The sequence below is a fragment of the Symphalangus syndactylus genome, chromosome 10 (genome assembly GCF_028878055.3).
Source record: "Symphalangus syndactylus isolate Jambi chromosome 10, NHGRI_mSymSyn1-v2.1_pri, whole genome shotgun sequence".
NCBI lineage: Eukaryota > Metazoa > Chordata > Mammalia > Primates > Hylobatidae > Symphalangus > Symphalangus syndactylus.
This window is the reverse complement of record NC_072432.2, coordinates 30054561-30071239: the sequence shown is the minus strand read 5'-3', so window position 1 is coordinate 30071239 and position 16679 is coordinate 30054561. Positions and strand designations below refer to the sequence as shown.

Sequence of the window (16679 nt, the reverse complement as noted above, 5' to 3'; positions counted from 1 at the left end):
CCACCTTTAAAGATGCAAAGATGCTGAGGTTGTGGGCCCCAACATATCTGTTTAATTCGTCAGTCTGGCCCCAGCAAAAACCAGATACTGGAGGATGACAGTGGACTACTGCAAACTCAGACATGTAGTACTCACAACTGCAGCTGCTGTGTCAGGTGTGGTCTCTTTGCTACAGCAGATTAACTAGGTCTTAGGTCCATGATAGGTGGTCATTGATCTGGAAAGAGGATCAAAAACCATTCACATTCATTTGGAACGGGCAAAAGATTATATTTACAATCTTGCCCTGGGACTATATTAACTCTCCTGTCCTCTATCATACTATTGTCTGAAGAGTCTTGAGTGGTTGAACAGCTTGCCAGACATCACATGGGTCCACTGTAGTGATGACATCCTGCTGGCTTGCCTGTTGGTGACACAACATCCCCTCCAGAGAGTGAGAGATAAACTTGACAAAGATCCAGAGGCATTTTCACATCAGTGAAAATTGTGAGGATCCAGTGGTGTGGGCATGGGGAAAATCCCCAAACCCACTACAAAATAAGAAGCAAATTATTTCATCTTGTATCTCCCATCATAAAAAAAAGAAAGCATAACACGTCATTGGGTTCTGGAAATAGCGTATTTCACACTTGCAAATACTGCTCTGATCCATATGTCAGATGACACAAAAAGCTATTGGATTTAAGTAGAAATCAGGATGTTTGCTGTAGCAGGTCCAGGCTGTGGTACAAGCAGCCCTTCCATTTGGGCCATATGATCCAGCAGAACCTATGATATTAGAGATGTCATGGTGGAAAAAGACACCATGTGGTTTTTGTGACAGGCCCCAGTAGAAGATTCACATGACAGAGCCCTGGGTTTTTGGAGCAGAAGTATGCCATCTGCCATGGAGAATTATACACCTTTTGAAAACAGCCCCCAGCCTTGTGTCCTAGTAGAGATGAAGTGCTGGATCATGGAACACCAAGTGATCAGGCCACCAGAACAATTCATCTTGAGCTGGGTCCTGTCAGACCACCAAGTCGTAAGGGTAGATGAGCCCAGTTCAAATTATCATAGGATGCAAGTGGCATATCCAGGATCCAGCATGGCTGGAGAGCACAGGGAAGCTATACAAGGTAGCCCAGGACCCCATGCCACCCACAACTGTTGGGCTGGCCCTTCTCTCTCAGCTGGTATCTGTGGCCTCCTGTGAATCCTTCATGACAAACTGACAGAGGAGTAATAAGCCCTCTTTTGTTCGTGGCTGTGTCAGCCCGGGTGTGGTCTGTGTGTGTAAACTGAAAAGGGATGGCAGTTGCACTGCTGCCATACTCAAGAGTAGGGAGAAATCCTCCCAATGACGGAGGTTTGGGTGGTGCACCTGGTTGCCCACTTTGTGTGGAAAGAGAATGGCCTGAGGGTAGAATATACACAGACTCATACTTGGGCTGTGGCAAATAGTCACCTTATGACGGTCCTGGGAGGAGGATTGGAAGATAGGAGACCGGGGTAGAGGCCTGTGGATCGACATGGGAATGGCCATGCAGTGTAAAGGTCTTTCCATTGCTTGTTAATGCCCACAAGAAAGCATCCACCATGGGAGAGTAAGTACTTGGTTAGTAGGCACAATAACTTAGCCTGGTTGACACGAGCCAGTCTCTGTCATCACCCTGGTCTTGGCACATTGAATGCTTGAACAGATTAGTCATGGAGGCTAAGAATGGAAATGAGGAGTGAGCAAGCCAGAATGAAGCTCTGTGGAGAGAGGGCTGGATGAGAAAAGCTTCTCTGGCCAGAAGAGTAGCCTTAGAGGCTGGAAGAACTGAAATGTTGGGAAGAACTGAAATGTCTACTGAAATAAATATAAGTGAATGGAAATTTATGAAGTGTTTTGCTGTGTGGCTGAGTTAGGGTTAGGAATCCTTATACAATTTCACCAACCAAAGACGATATAGCTGCCATTGCCAAACAACCAAGCTGTGTATAACAGAGATCAATTGTGAGTTCCAGATGCAGTGCCAGCTACCTGTGGCAAGTCGACTACATTGGGCTCCTTCTACCTGAAAAAAAGCAGCATTCACCTCGACTGGAAGAGATACATATTTCGAACCTATGTTTGCCTTTCCTGTCTTCAAGATCTCAGCCAGCATCACATTCCAAAAGCTTATGAAGTGTTTGGTCCATCTGCATGGGATTACACATAACATTACATCAGACCAAGACCCTCCTTTCTATACCCATGGGATCCACTGGTCATACTACATGTGACACATCCAGATATTGCCAGCCTGCTAGAATGACGGAAGGGGAATGTGAAGGCATAGCTGCAGTACCAGCTTGCAGGATGGGGAACAACCCTTGCGAATCAGTGGTCACTTTAAATCAAAAAACTTAAATGAAGACGTGTCCCAGTAAGTGGAATACGTGGATCTAGGAACCAATGGAAGTAGGAGTAGTCCTGCTTACCATCTCTCCTGGTAATCCCCTGGGATTGTGTACCTTCTGTCTTCTCAATGCTGAGCTATTCGGCCATAGAGATCATGTTTCCCAAAGAGGAAACACCTCTGGCCAGGAGACACATGGCTTTGTGTGTAGGCAACCCTACGTTCAATGAGACTTTCCTTGGACACGCTTATAAAATAGCCATTTCTTCTACATTTGAATTAATCTCTATCTCCCTTTCTTCCTTCTTCTGCCTGGCACTTATCACTATCTGAATTATATTGCTTATTTATTTGTTTACTTGCATGTTGTTTTTCTCTCTCCTCCACTGAAGTGTAATTTCCAGCAGATCAGAGACATTTACTTGTTCTCAGCTGTGTCACTTGTGCCTAGAATAACACTGGCCACATTGCAGGCAATTGATAAACACTTGCCACATGAATGAATGACTCTATAATGTAATTTTTGCATGCAGATAGTCCTCAATTGTAAGGATTTATCACAATGTACTTAACCAATCACTTTGGGCAGTTTATATTCCTCACAAGTTTTCTCCATTGAAATAATGGCAGGCAAAATCATCACCTATTACTTCCATAAGATGAGGTCCAAGTAGTACAATTGCTGGCACAAAAGGTATGACTCAGCTTTTTCAGGCTTTTGATATGTGATGCTTCATGGGTTTGCTCTGAAAGTATTCATATATTATAAATGTAATCCAGATTTAGCTGTCCTCTTGTCAAACAGGCTGTTGACCAAATGTAAAACCAGCATTCTGCCCTAGCATGCTTCAACATTTTATATAAGCAACACAGCCATATTCAGAATGTTAAATTTTGTTTTTCATTGCCTTTGCTGAAGATCATACAGGAGTCTGTATCCCTAACTCTAACAACTCACAATAAAACACTTCATAAATCCCAGTTAGACTTTTCAGTTTTCTGTATCATCTCTCTAGGGATGCTCTCTTGGCTGGGGGAATGTTTTTCCTCCAGCCTCTCTTTATAGAGCCACATTCTTGCCTACTTCCTTCTTCTTCTCCTTATTGCATTTTCTCCCCCCAGAACTTAAATTACTCCCTCTATTTTATCATGTAGAGCACCTGCTCACTTTCTTATGAAACTAGGGCCCCGTGTAGAGATGCAGGTGGTTGCTACCAGCTTGTACTATTTTCTTTAGGTCTCAACATGTTTGTGTCTCTTCCTACAAAGAAATTCTCTGACCCTAACCACATAGAAGAAAACATTTGTTCTTCTCTTTCTTCCCTTAAGTTACTTCCTTAGAGCGCTGAAAGCCAAATTCTGACATTCTCATGCTATCTGAATTGTGGGACTCTACTGGGAGTCATGCATTACCTGTATTTGATGGATGTACTTGGTACATTCAGGCTTCCTCCGTAAGTCATTCCTTCTTCCCCTCCCCTCAGTGCCTATTTGTCTCAGGTCCTGAGCTTCAGATAGTGAAAGATTTGAACTGGAGTCTTATCTCCACAACTTGCTAACTTTGTGAATTTAAACATATTTTACTACTCTGGGTCATTGTATCCACATCTGTAAAATAGCACCTACCTATGAAGAGTAAATGTGTTAACACACACAAGTTAGCACAGTGGCCTGAGAAAATGCCCAACAAATTGTTGACTGTTATTATGCCACTCTTCTTTTTGGCATTTCTGCCCTTTCCATACCTTCTTGGTATAGGCATTAATTGGTTAGTTTCCCTAATTTCTTCATCATTCATCTTTCCTCTGTAGAAACCTCAGATGAGGTTAAGTGAAACCCGCTACCCTGTCTTCACTTCTCAGAGGGTACTTTGTTCCTCTTGTCTTCTTCTTGTACTTTCTTATTTATCCTTAGCTTCTGGAAATACCTTTCTTTGCCTATAGGGCCCTTGAACTCTATCTTCTTTATTTCCTATGGTTTATTTAAGTTCCTGCTTACCACCTCTTCCGTCTCCTCCAGTCTCTGATGACTTTCCTTTGTGCCTTTGGACACTCATATTTCTTTTCCCTTTTCATACTTGTCCTTCACATTTGGCTCAGTGACACTATTCTCTTACGCATACAAATTCTTTTCATCTTTGTAGAGATTACATGTAATTCTCTTTTATAGAGAGAAATAGCATTCATTTATTCATTCGTTGAGTGAATATTATTGAGAGCCTGCTATCTTCAAGGGACTGGATCGAGTCTTTGGGAGACAGAAATTAAAGGCACAGTTCCTGCTCTTAAAGAGCTCACAGTCTATTGGGGAAGCAGATGAATAAACAAATTCCGCTTTGGTAACATGTCTATGAAAGGGCCAATGCAAGGTGAATTGAGAAGGGGCAATTAGTAGAATTTTAGTATATGTGCTGCCGAAGCGAGCACGAGAAGGGGCAATTAGTAGAAATTGAGGTGGAAGGAAGGGGGATGAAGGAAAGCATTCTAGAACTGTTGACATCAGAGTTGAGTTTCAAAGCATGAAAAGAAATAAGCCAGGAGGAGTAGGGTGTGAATATGTTGGGAGTGCAGATTCTAGTTAGGGGGGGCCAATATTTGCCTCTGCATTACGTCAAATCCTTCATAGTTGTGGAATATAAAGTAGTTCAGCCACTGTGGAAAGCTGTTTGGAGATTTCTCAAGGAACTAAAAACAGAACTACCATTTGACTCAGCAATCTCATGACTGAGTATGTACCCAAAGGAAAATAAATCATTCTACCAAAAAGACACATACACCTGTATGTTCATCACAACACTATTCATAGTAACAAAGACATGGAATCAACCTAGGTGGCCATCAACAGAGGATTAGATAAAGAAAATGTGGTACACATACAACATGGAGTACTCTGCAGCCATAAAAAGAATGAAATCGTGTCCTTTGCAGCAACATGGATGCAGCTGGAGGCCAATATCCTAAGTGAACTAATGTGAAACAGAAAACCAAACACCGTATGTTTTCATTTGTAAATGAGAGCTAAACATTGGATACACATGGTCAGAAAGATGGGAACAATAGATGCTGGAGACTACTAGAGGCAGGAGGGAGGGAGGGAGGGAGGGGGACAAGGGCTGAAAAACTACCTATTGCATACTATGCTCAGTACCTGGTGATGGGTTCAACTGGACCCTAAACCTCATCATCACACAATATACTCTTGTAACAAAACTGGACATGTGCCCCTGAATCTAAAATAAAAGATGGAGGAAAAATCTTTCATAGCTGAATTACTTGACTACTCATTGTATCAGATGATTTTTTGAAACCTAACTACAGGATGTCCTGTAGCTGCATTCCTTATCAATGATAACCTTTCTTGACTAACAAATAAAAAGAATTGCTGCTTAGGTAATCCTGTGTTCTTTTTTGATAAAGCCCTATTTCATATTTACCTCCTTGCCAATCTAAACTAGTCTATAATTTTCAAACCTGCTATTTTATTCATGAAGATGGTAAAAATGTTGTTTGCATTGATCTGTTAAATAAAATAGCCACACAGTTCTGACATGTTTTCTTTTGATGTATTTTCTAAACTTTGCATAAAAGTTCTCACTTCTAATAGTTTTAATTACTGCAAATAAATATGCCCCATGGGTTTATTCAAATAAATTGATAACCAGGTTCCCTCCCATCTTATGGTCTCTTGACTTCATAATAAAACTGTCTTCAAAGGGGTCCAGTCTTCACAGGATCCATATTTGTTATTACTATTTTTGTAGTGCCCTCCTCCTTCCTGCTCTTCCCACTCCTCCTCCTTCCCCTTCCTTCCTCGTTTGCCCTTTCTTATCATCACTCAACTCACAACAGAAGCTTATAGCTCAGTAAATAACAAGGTGAGCCCAAGCACATAGGGTGGAGGCTTGGAAAAGAAATGTGGACACTGAGGTAAGATAGGCCCTTGATATTGACCCAGCCAAAGGCAACCTGAGGAATTCTAATGATAAAGGCATAGCATAGTATTTGAAGTTACTTGAAAGTATTCAGTATTTGTAGAACACAGTGATAGGCAATAATAAGCCATCAGGCAGATGGGAAACCTGGCTGGAATTTTTATTGTCTTTGTGTTGAAATTATACATTAATTGAGAAAGAATTAAAATATTTTAAATATCAAGTCAGCAACCATGACTGTGGTATATGTTTTCATTTATTTAGTCTTCTTTTATGTCTCTTAGTAGAATTTTAATATTTTTTCCATAAATGTACATTTATTGTAAAGTTGACTCTCAGATGCATTACAGTTCTCTTCTTATTGTGAATGGTACTTAATTTTCTACTGGTTATTGCTGGGATGGGGGAACACTATTGACTTTCGTAAGTTGATCTTGCCTTAAGGCAAATTTGCCAGACTCTGACTACTTTTAATAGTCTGTTGGCTCTGTTGATTTTCTATGTAGATGATCATACTGTCAGCAATGAATGACAATTTAATATCTTTTATTCCGGTGCTGGTGTACCAGTTATCAATTGCTGCAAACAAGTTATCCCAAAACTTAGCAGCTTAAAACAATAGACATATATGATCATACATACAGTCTCTGAGGTCAAGAATCCTGGAATCTGACCTAGTGTCAGAAATGACACAGCATTACTTCACCTTATTCTATTTGTTAGAAGCAATTCACTAAATTCAGTCCAAACTAAGGGGAGAAAAATTAGTTTCCACTTTTTCAAGGAACTTTCAAAGACTCTGTGAGTATATTTCAAGCCACCACATCCTGTAATCTTTTATCCTTCTTGTTTTCTATTTTTTAATTCTTGTTGGCAAGAACATCCCATGACAGGTTATATAGCAGCAGAGACAAAGGGAATTTGTTTTGTTCCAGATATTAAAGGAATAGAGCCTGAGGTTTATCCACCAGCTATCATGTTGACATTACTTTTTTGGTATAGCATCTTTAGCAAATGAAAGTCCCCTTCTATTCCTGGCTACTGAGATTGTTATTGTTTTACCACAAGGAAATATAAATTTCATGAAACACTTTTGCATTCATAGATGTTTTTCTTTCTTTTCTCCTTTAACAGTGGGGTTTCTGATATTAAACCATAGTATTTTTGGGAAAAACCACACTTGGCTTGTTTTTAAATACATTATTGGATATTTACTTAGATCACATGTTATATAGGATTTTTCCACCTATATTCATAAGTTAAATAGACCTGCAATTTTTTTCTTGTGCTGTCCATACTGGTTTTAGAAATCAATGTTTTATTAGCCTCCTAAAATGAGTTAGGCTGCTTTCCTCCTTTTCTGTATTCTTTAACTTGGAGGTTTTGTGGCATGCCTCTGTTACAGAGTGGCCTTCTTTTTCTTTCCACACTTCCATCTTCTCATGCCTGGTTTGGTTTACATGCGCCCCTTCATGCTCTGTGCCTTCTTTTCTGCCTCTGTGTTGCTTATATATAGCAGGGGGTGAAAATTTATACTGTTGGGCTCAGATGTGCATTTAATGGTAATAATTTTTTATGACTGACTCAAACTTCCTTATGATCCCTTCATGAGGTCAATGATAGAGGCAGGGAAGGACAACATAAGGGTATGTGGTGGTACTGAAATTTGCAAAATGTAAAGAAAGTATCTTAGTAACATGGTTTAACACAATTGCGTTTTGAATAAATATTCTCTCCCCTCTCTCTCTGTCTTAGGTTCTAAGATGATTTCTTTGGTTCGAGGGACATTTTCTTGCATTTGTATTGATGAGGGGAAGGGAAGCTGGCTATCTGCATATGCATTTACTTGACAACAGACAAGCTGAAGAGGCATCAGAAGACCAGAGGGCAGCCCAAGCAGTCCCTCTAGTCCCAACACAGGCACATAACATACGCAGATGCCTTCTTAGGAAAGTAGTCATGGGGATTGGGGAAGTTTTGAGACAAGACAAATGGCCATTGAACTTGAATGAAAATAAACCAACCTGAATGAAACTTTTAATACTGAGAGACACTGAACTTACATTAATTAGGAAGTTTAAGTATTTTTTTCCTTACTACTCAGTTATAGAAACATAAAGAATGCTCCAATGTTTACATATTTCAGTGCGGTGGATAAAAATCTGACCCTACTACAATGAGACTGACTAACAATTTTGGCTTCCTTAATTTGGAACCTTACCCATTGGAGACCTTGTTTCCTGGTCTCCCCAGATCCTATCCCCTTCCTGGTTCTGCGCCAGAGAAACGGGTACTGGGTAGAAAGCTGCAGTCCATACTGGCTATACTGTTAGTGAGCTATATGACCACTCTGCCTCTTAATTTTCTAACCCATAAAATGGGAAGACTAAAATAAATGAACCTTGAAATCTTTCCAGCTTATGGATATTTTTTTCACAATCTTCCCTCATCCCAGCACTTTCTTCTCTTTCTCTTCACGGTGTATTTCAAGTGAGAGGATAGTCAGACTTTCCTAATTAATGATTCAATTTTATTTGCTCCCTTCATTGATGTCTCTGTGGATTTGACTTAGGAACAGGTCACGCTGTGTCTATAAAATGATAACACTGGTTCAAGTCCAGTTAGATTCCATAGCTGCTCTATATGGCATATTGCTCCTCTCACTTCCCTCCTTCCCCACTTTCTTCTTCAGAATAGTTCATTGTGAAGAATTCCACTGACATTTCATACCCTTCAAGTTCTACATCATACAGCCGGTGTGGCTCTAAACGTAGGTTTTAAAAATCAAAAGCACCAAAGCAGAGAGTCTGGTTGGATCAGGAAAGCAATAGTGCACTTTTATGATAACACTGTTTCCCCAACAAAACATAAATCTGAACAAATGAATCTTACAGAATCACTCGTGCTGGGGAGAATTCTTTTTTTTTTTTTTCTTTTTTGGTGCCTGGTAGGGTTATTTCCCATCTTCCAAAGCCTAAGCCCTAATGAGCTCCAGGGGGACAGAAGTCTGTCAATCACAGGGTACTTTTCAAGTATAGTCATCTCTGCCCCATCAGAGAACCACGAGGCATGAAATAATTAGAAAGCCCAGAGTAACTGCTCTGTTTTACAAGAGCAAAATCTGTATGTGGATCATTTACATAAACTTGTCACTTCCCATTACAGTTCTAATGTCAGCTGGGTAGTAATCGCAGGCATGCTGGGGGAAGGGAGGTCAAGGTAGGCTGTGCCTCCATACTGGAAGCCTAAGGTACGCATGTGCTGTGCCTGTCACCACCCCCACCTGCACTGCCTACTGGATTAATGGAAAGTATCTTTTCTTTTCCATTAAATAAGAACTATTCATGCTGCTATGGCAGCAGACCCTGTGCTTAAGAGAGAGAAAAAAAGCGCTTTTGCATCAAGCTATTGTTGGGGGAGAATTCACTTTGAGGAGCATTTCAAAGCTGATCCGATTGGGGAAAGAATCATGTTAAATATTTGCTATGAAATATTTATAAGAAGAGCACAGGAGCAATTGACAAAGTTGCCTGGGAAAATAAGCATTTCTCCTCATTTGGACATTTTAGGTTGGGGGGGGTTTAAATGCCCTACGGAGAACTTATATAAGTGCAAATACATGTGTGATGTGTGTTCACAAACGCACATGTGCACACACTCAAGCACACACACACACATGGTTGAATGGATTGATAGGATTTAAGCCAATCTGCATCTGAATGCTATTTCCCAAATACGGCAGCAATAAGAGGTCACTGAGGACTGTTTTGATAATTGTGTTTGAAGAAGCCTTGTGCTGATGCCGGCAGAGCAAGGTGCCTTAGCTGTACCCAGGCAGCCATGGCCATGTGGCAGGCAGCCATCTTACAGGTGCTTTTTATATACTACACCCTAAGAAAGTGACTCTTGAAGGGGACAGACTCCCCTCAACCCTACCCTTTATTCCATCAGTTTGATACCCAGGTGAATGCATTGAGAAAGGAAAAGGATGATTTGTTTGAAGCCAGAATAAATGTTATCAGAGTGCAGTGTTGCCATCTATGTGGCTTGTGGGTTAAAAAAAAAAAAAAAAATTAGCACCAAAACCCAGCCCACCTGAATATACAATTATGTAATAAAATGTGGCAGATGATTTATTGACTTATATGGTTAAAAGAAGCTCTGTATCAACTGTGTATGATTTCAATACCTGTGGGGCTCTTCTCTCTATCGGGAAGAGAGAAATGAAAATATTCTGTTTTCATGCAATGTGTCCAATAAATAAATCACGTATTTAACTCAGTATTTGCCACATAAGCCTTGCAATCATTTTATGTAGTATTGTATACTACTGTGAAACTAGTGTACTGTAGTGTGATTAGCATAAGCAACCAAAGAGCTAACTAGGTAGTGTATACCTTGTTACTGATGCTTATTTTAGCCTAGAAATTCTATAGAGAATTTTGCTGTATGCCAATTTTATTAATCAACAAACACATAGGCTTCTGGCCAAAAGGGTGAGTGCTCTGAAATGACCAGTTGCAGTCATCTCTATAGTATCTGACTTTGAGAGGGCCAAGAATACCTAGTGGCGAGGCAGGCAGAAGGAAGATGCACGGGCGTGGTGGGGGTCTGAACCACAGCCAGGCTGTTTCTTATCTAAGAGTTCACCAAGTGGGAAGGCATTGTAGATGGATTTAAATCAGCTTTTTTCTCCAGCCCCCCTCCCTTGCACACAACAAAAGTCTAAATCCCTTTTCAGGCCAGATTGCCCCATTTCCCTGCATGGGCCAGGCAGATTGGAAACATGTTTGTCATTCAGCTTTTCTCCGGGCTAATCAGGAGACACTGGGGTGGTGGGATTTCTGCCTTTCATCTATGAAGCCTGCCTCTAAAAGCAGCCGTGCAGAGGCCTCTAGGCCTGCTCGAGAGCTGGGCTGCCTGTCATCTCTGCAGACAGATATAAAAATATTGTTAACCACGAGGCTAAGCAGAGGGTTTAACAGGGATTTGAATCTAAAATGTGATACTCCACATAGACCAACTCGATTTGGTCCAACAGAGCCGAACCCCTTATTCTGTTCTAACAAAGTGTGTCACATAATGGAGGAGATTTTGATGGGATTTACGACGTCTCTGTTTCAGGCCTGCTGCTGAATAGATGTAAACTGTGAATGAACGTAGCTGCCTCCTGAGCTATCATGACAAGAGGCCTTGGTCCATCTGACTCACGCATCAAGGTCTTATTGGAGGACAGCTTTCAAGTTCACGGGGGTGCTGTCCCGAGCATGCAGTGGCAGCTGCGCCAGGCAGGTGTGAAGCAGTGAGGTTCCTTGTGGAGCCACAGCCAGTGTCAGAGGGTTGCTACACACTGATTCCCATACCTCCTATATTGGGAACTTAAGTGACCTTTTGAACCTGACAATTCTGGACAATATTACTTGTAAAGACAATGGACACCAATCATGAGGAGGGAGTATAAAGTGGTGGCTAGAGTCTAAGAGGGCATAGTTTGACTCTTGGCTTCTCCACTCACCAGGAAACCTTGGCTAGATCATTCTCAGCAACCCGGTTTCTTCATCTGCAAAATGCGAATAATAATTATATTTTCTCCCTGAAATTGTTTTGAGGAATATAGGAGGCAGTGCATGCTCAGTACTAAGTCTAGACCATAAATCCTTGATATACAACATTGCTAGCTACTGCTTGCAGCTCCATGGCAGTTAAGAAGAGCTTGGGACCTTACCTGAACCACAGGCTGACTCACTCATAGCTCCACTGTCTGAAAAAGCAATGGCCAACATTCCAGAAGCAGAAATGAGGCAATGGCAATGACATCCAGTCATATCCATCTGCCAAGAGACTCTTTTGGAAAGTCGTATATTTCAGGCATAAGCAAAATCTAGAAAATAATATAATGAACACTCATAGATGCGTCACAGAACTTTGACAAATTTTAATGTTTTGCAGGGTTTATTCTGATGGTAGGAAATAAACCATTCAGAATTTTGTTGAGTTACTCAGTGCCTCTCCTTGAGCCCATTCTTCTTACATTCCCCCTTCTGCCCCAAGATAATTACTATCCTGAATTTGAGTTTTAACAATCCTCGACACGTTTTTTTGGAATTCAAATATTGTATAGCTATGATAATAGCTATAAATATTCATAAACAGTACTGAGTTTTGTTTTATACAATTTGGTTTTTATATAAGCGGTATTATGTTTAACATATAAGTCCACCACTGGCTTTTTCTCTTAATATTATGTTTTTATATTTAGTCATATTTATACATTTTTATAAACAAAGAGACATAGATTTGTACTGCAGTTCGAATGTCCATTTCATGAATTAATTTTTCCATTCTCTCATTGGTAGACATTTAGACTATTTCTACTTTTTTCTACTTAAATAATACCCCAGTAAACACATACCTGCATGTGTTCTTCTGTGTATAGGTAAGTGCTTGTCTACATTTATACTGTTTGGCTCAGATCCTATTCCCTTAGAGATAATTCAGTATAAATATATATGAGTAGAATTGCTGGTCCTTAGGGACATATATCTTCACTGTTATTAGATGTTACCAAATTGCTTTTAACATCAGCTGAATATGAGAATTTAAGGGAAACATTTAAAGGGAGGGGAATATATTAAATGATGTTTACTCACCCAACTTTCTTTGAGTTTCCAGGAACTGATTTAGGAGGTAATGCTGCTGCCTTCTTATCAGTAGCTATGGAGTGCAGGTTACTTTTTTCCTCCCAATGTTAATTATCCCCTCTGTACCCTTCTGTGGTCTTGTATATCCTGCTGTTGATAATAGAATGTGCCTGGAGAAAACCAGACCCTTGACTTGGGTCAAAAGGTTAGGAAACAAATCGTCTCCTGTAGTCCTTAAATACCTTTCTTCCTGAAGAGCCCCACTAAAAGTGAAGCTCCTTAGAAATGAAACAACCAAACTGAAAACGGTTCATTAAAGAATTTCAGGTCTCTCCATTGACTCTCCTTTTATAACAGGGCACATACACAGAAGGGAGTGGGTAGAGAGACGTAGCTGGACAACAGCATCCTGGGCACTATCTTTCAGCCCAACCAGAATGGAGCTTGTGATTGTGCTGGAGGAAATACAGTTCACGTTTTCAAGAAATCTGATGAGTCAAGTTAAGATTTAAAAGATGCTTGAATGTCTTTTAATAAAATACCAGTCCAGAAATGATTTCACATAATTACACTAGTAAAAAGGCAAATAATTTTATTTTAGTCCTGTGTAAAGTTAATCACAGGAATAGAAAATTAGCAACAGAAAAACAGAGATAACCAATTGTTTTCAATTCTTTTGGGAGGGGGCATTTCCTTGTGTATATGATAAAGAGTAAATATACGTGTACATGCTACATGCCCACAATTCCAAAGCCAAATAAGATTATTTTTGTATTGCTTGCTATTTTAAATAATGAATGCCATTACTTCCCTTCATTATTATGTCTAATTGTAAGTTGACTATACCAGGAAATGAACTACAGTTAATTTAACAGTCAACTAGTGACCAAACTGGAGCTATAAAGAGCAGATTGTTGGCATTAATTAGAGGCTTCTGTTTGGCTTTTAGATTCTTATCTATTTGACCTTGTGTCTTCTATAATCTGGCTGAACGTTTTCTGGGTCAGCTGGGGGCTTCTGAGTCACAGCACTTGGAACTCTGCGGTAGCTTGGTTTCACTGCAGAAACGAACTAACATCAGGATAATAATGCAAAGAATCCCTAGCTTTGCCCACAGGTTTTCTCAGCCAGATCCTGAATGAGAAGGAAACTTCTCATGTCTTTCTTTCCCTACTACAAAGCATCTCTCAGTTTAAACAGGTTTTTAAGAAACAGCCAGAATTTGAACACAGATTCTGGGTGCAAAGCTCCCCTGTTACCCCTTACACTATCTCTCACATGAATAGCTGATGCTTTGTTATATGAAGTGCCAGACACTGTGCTAAGAGCTCGTGCGTTACCTTTCTCAACCCTTGTAAGTATTTTATGATTTAGATACTATTATATAAATACGCCAAAATGTCATGGCTCAAACAGGATAGAAGTCTGCTTTTCTCATAAGTCTCGTAAATATACGCCTCTGTTCCATCCAGGGACCCAGGATGCTGGGGTGGTTCCTCAGCATGTGTCTTCCATAATTGTTGCAGTTGTTACCATCTATAGGCAGGAGAAAGGGGAAAGAGAGCATGAGGAGCGCACCTCCAGGATCCCTGTGTCCTGACCTAATTCCCATTCCTACTCCCTTAGAGATAATTCAGTCATGGCTGCACCTGGCTGTAAGAGAGACAAGGAAATACAGTCTGGTAGAGCAGGCATATACTCAGCCATTATTCTACTACTGTGAGAGAAAGGATTTCAGTGCCGGCACTGGTCGTTTATTTATAGACATTCAGGCTTCTTTGAAATCTTAACTAAACCCATTAGGTCTCTGGGCAACTTTCAGTCTCCACCAGTTATCATCTATATTTTACTAATGAGGTAAATTCAATTTAGCAAGTTTGAAAAACTAGCCCAATGTCACATACTTAGTAGAGGCAATGGGATTCAAACCCAGGCAATATGAGGCTAAAAACTGAGCATTTAAATGCCATCTACACCGATGCTCTGAATAATTAATTAATTGGCGACTCACTTTTCTCTAAATGGATATTTGTTGTGGGATTCTACTTAACTCTGCTGGAAGATTGCAGGAATCAGAAATTTTCCATTATAGAAACGGTGGAGATGAGTCCTGGCATTCCACATTGTCTGAGTTCAGGAGGCTAAAAGCCTACAGTGATTATCATGTCTTTGGAAGTGAGGTTTCTGTGGTACAGGTAAAAACCTCAGGATTTTCGTGGTTAGAAGATATTAAGTGACAAAGGAAGGTATTACTTTAAGTCATCTCTAATTAGGTGCTTTGGTTTAACACACCCAGTCAAGGATATTTTGAGCTGAAGCTTAAAAAAACCCAAGCTGCCTCTTTATAAGTCACCATTAATGCGTAGATGAAGGGTATTTTGAACTTGGGGAACTGTTGTCCATCAGCTCAACTATGTAGCTCATAATATGACATACAATTAGTGATTTTATTTACATTTCTATTAAGAGTGTTTTTTAGAGGAGGGGCAGTTTGGGTGTTACAAAGAGAGAAACAGGAAAAATTTACATGAAAGGTGAATATTAACTGTATTTAAATAAATGCTATTTTTTAAATAAATGCTATTAATTAATTTTTAGCTCCAAAAATGAATGCTAATTTGTGTAACTCAATAGACGTGTAACCAAAACAAATAATTACCCTCCTTAATTTGAGGAAGGGCTGCTCTTCCTTAAATACCAGTGATCTGAAATCTGATTTTTCTCAGTGTGAACACTTGGGCAAGTTACTTAATTCCTTTAACCTCCTTCATCTGTACAATGGAGACACAAACATTTTTTACCTGTAGATTTGTTATGAGAATTAAATGGGATAGTACCAACATTAGCATAGTACATGGTAAGCAATGAGTAAATGTTGGGGATTTTGACAACTGTCTACATAGTACATTTGAATTGCTGGTGGAGATAGGGGTGTGGATAACAAATTCTGTAAGACTGTGAAAACACAGTAATGTGGAGGGAAGGCTTATTCTCATTTAACAAATTCATTCAAAGGGTTAATCCAGAACTTTGCTAATGCCGGCTGTCAAAATCTTGTGATGAACTAAAGATTTCAGTTAATGTCTTTTTTAATCTTCCCAGGCAAAAATAATCATCGCTTTCCTTTCTGTGACTTCTTTGCTCTTTCTCCATTCTTCTATCCTTCTATTTAGTACCTTGTGTCACAGGTATTTGTTTGCCCGTTTAGACTCTGCAAACTTCCCTAGTGACCAAGTGACATGTGGAACCCTCCAAGCCAGGGACGATATTTCCTGGCTCCCTGCACAGTGCCTGGCATAAAGCAGGGTCTCCATAAATGTTTCTTTAATGAGTGTCTAAATGGCCTAGTGGAGGTTGCTAGCACACTAGAAGAGGAGCCTGGAAGTACCATGTTATATTTTTCTAGTCTGCTAATAATCAAACCTTTTTACACTCAGTTTCTTCATTTGAGAAATATTCCATCCAGTGTGCTTCCCTTGCAGAGATGCTGTGATAATTAATGAGACTCATTGGAAAGGAACGATATTCTCTATCCCTTTGAAGTTTGGTTTTACAAGAAGATCTTTATATACAAGGCTGTAAAAATTCTGTTCTCCTTCCTGCCCTTTTTTTCCTCAAGCCCAAAGGTCCAGGAGAGATTATCTGCCTATGAAACTTCCATTTCGTAAATGCCAGTCTCCCCTGTAGTATAACCTGCAGTATACTCGGCCGGTCAATCCAAGCCCTGAGGCCTTCTCA

At 40.0% G+C, this 16679-nt stretch overlaps 1 protein-coding gene across 5 annotated transcripts in view; it reads left to right on the top strand.

Annotated features, from left to right (window-relative positions):
- The window catches only part of LOC129492013 (uncharacterized), a 164831-nt gene extending 156140 nt beyond the window's left edge, over positions 1-8691 (top strand). For 2 of the 5 annotated variants that reach the window (XR_008660692.2, XR_010114041.1), the window contains one exon: positions 8056-8689. The gene's annotated coding sequence lies outside the window, so the exon portion shown is untranslated. Of the gene's footprint in view, positions 1-8055 lie in introns of all 5 variants that reach the window. The other 3 variants (XR_008660690.2, XR_010114040.1, XR_008660693.2) reach the window with 2 other exon arrangements.
- Positions 8692-16679: the final 7988 nt, after the last annotated feature.